Below are 2,637 nucleotides of genomic sequence, written 5' to 3' on the forward strand. Positions count from 1 at the left end.
CCCGCCCCTGCGCCGCCCCGCCTCCGCCGGCAGCCTCCGCTCCGCCCCTTCCGCGCGCCGCCCCGCCCCCTGGCAACCCGAGGCGCGTCAGCGTGCAAGGCTGGGGAAGCGCTCTCCGGGCCCACGTGACTCCTCCCCGGGCCTCCGTCAAAGGAAAGGCGGGGAATACCCTGTCGGTTCCTGCTTCTGGCTTTGTGACAAGACCACAGTAGGTGCGGTTTCCAGCACGCCCCCGCTTCGTGATGAGCCTGACTGAGCGGGGAGTCGACGTGCTAATCTTGCCGGGTGTTAGACATGAATTTTGCAAGGGGCGCCAAAAAGCTCCAAAGAGGAGAATGCAGAGTTAAACTTATTTTGAAAGGGAGTTTTTGATGTTTTGTTTTGCAGTACAGTACATATCTTATACAAATGCAATATGGATTCTTTGCATTCATTCGTTGAGTAATATAGTTTAAGATTTGTTACATCCGTTTATGCTGTGGAATATTTGTTTAATGATGCAAATATGTATTGCAGTCCCTTATGTTGCATTTGTTTAACTCTGTAAAGCTTTGCCTGTCTAAACCATCTGATTGGTCCCAATAAAGAGCTGAACAGCCAATAGCTACAGAGGAGAGAGAAATAGGCAGGGCTGGCAGGCAGAGAGAATAAATAAGGGGGGGGGGAGAGAGACAGAGAGCTGGAGAGAGGAAAAGGAGAGCAAGGAGTGATGTGGGGTTCCCTTTCATATGCTATGAATATGTTTTATTATCATGGCTTAATAAAGAAGCTACTTCGGCCTATAGCAGGGCAGAATATAGCCAAAGTGGAAAAGATATAGAGCGAGAGTGTTGTGATCCAGCTGCCCTTACTCCCCCTGACTGACAGTGGAACTTCCTTGTGGTCTGTAATTGAAAAAGATGTTTGTGTTCTTTCTGGCCGGTGGGTTTCCACAGAAGGAGTAGAGGTATAAAAGGTTGCTGGGCAAAATAAAGGTTGCTGTTCTTCTACCTGAAACAGAGTAGGTGGAGTCAGGGAGATGCTATGTAGCTGCCGAGGAAGACAGACACCAGAACCTTAACTGGTAAACGACGAGCCTCATGGCAATACACAAAATAATAGAAATGGGATAATTTAATATGCAAGAGTTGGTTAATAAGAAGCCTGAGCTATGGCTAAAAGGCCACAGAGTGTTTTAATTAATATAGTTTCTGTGTGGTTATTTTGGGTCTGGGCTGCCAGGAAACAAATGAGCAGTCTCCACCTACAAAAGACAATGCCAGGAGCCAGTCACATATCTAGCTATGGAGGAAGAAGACTGGGCATTCATAAGTAAGAATAAGTCTTTGTGTATTTATTTGGGAACTGGGTGGTGGGCCCCAAGGAGTAAAAGAAAAAAATCTACAAATCATCTTTTCTTTCATTTCCTGGGGTATTTGTATGAATCCAAGAAATAAAAAAGGCCTTGAGAGTATTCGGTAAACTACTCTGCCAGACGAGAACTACCCAGATGAAATAACAGAAAACCCAACTGTGTAAATGTACAACTGTGAGGTGCATTACTAAAGAACTATGGAAGACATATGGCTAACACGAGAGTACCTAGTGAACAGAATGGAGACACATGGGTAACATGAGTTCCTGGGAACAGCATGGAGGAGACACATGGATAACGTGAGTACCTAGGAATACCATGGAGGAGACACACAGGTAACATGAGTACCTGGGAACAGCATGGAGGAGACACACGGGTAACATGAGTACTTAGTGAACAGCACGGAGGAGACATGGGTAACATGAGTACCTGGGGAACAGCACAGAGGAAACACACGGGTAACATGAGTACCTAGTGAACAACATGGAGGAGACACACGGGTAACATGAGTACCTAGTGAACAACATGGAGGAGACACACGGGTAACATGAGAAGATCAAGCAGCTGCCACCATCCATGGTGTCTCAGCGTCCTCACCCCCAGTTGTTGGGTTTCTGGGGTTTGTTTTTCCAATTATTTTTCTCTTTGTAATTTTTGTGGTTTACTTAAACACAAATAAAACATACAGGTGAGCCATGTACTCATTTCCTCCACTGCGCAGCCCACCGTTGGGACTGGTGACTTTGGTAGTCAACTGCATTTTCTTTGTACAATGGCTTTGCAATTCTTGGAGGAAACATTATTAGCAACCTTCAATTTCTTGAAAAAGAAAAAAAAAAACACTGGTGCTGAGAACTGAACTCGCAGCTTATTAAGTGCTTGGAAAGTATGCTACCACGGAGCTAAACCCCTAAGTCCAACAGATAGCGATTCTGAGGAAAATAGAATAGAAAAAATAAATATATAGGAATATATAGGTAAGCGGTAGGGTTATTAGAAAACTAAATTATATTACTGAGTACCTATTTTGTACCAGATGCAATGCTAGTCCCGAAATATCTGAGTTAATAAAATGCCCTTACCATGGGCAGTTCCAAAAGATAATCCAAAATTTCCTTAGCTTGTGCCTGCCTCTGTCCGAGATGTTTCTAGAGGGGCAGTCAACAGAAAGATGCTGTCTTCCACCACTTACACATTTTTTTTTAAAAAAAAAACTGACTCTTGATTGTATAGCCCCAGGCTTGCCTTGAATTCATGGCTGTTTAACTGCCTGGGCCTCCCTG

The sequence above is a fragment of the Microtus ochrogaster genome, linkage group LG1 (assembly GCF_000317375.1).
Source record: "Microtus ochrogaster isolate Prairie Vole_2 linkage group LG1, MicOch1.0, whole genome shotgun sequence".
In the NCBI taxonomy this organism is placed as follows: Eukaryota; Metazoa; Chordata; class Mammalia; order Rodentia; family Cricetidae; genus Microtus; species Microtus ochrogaster.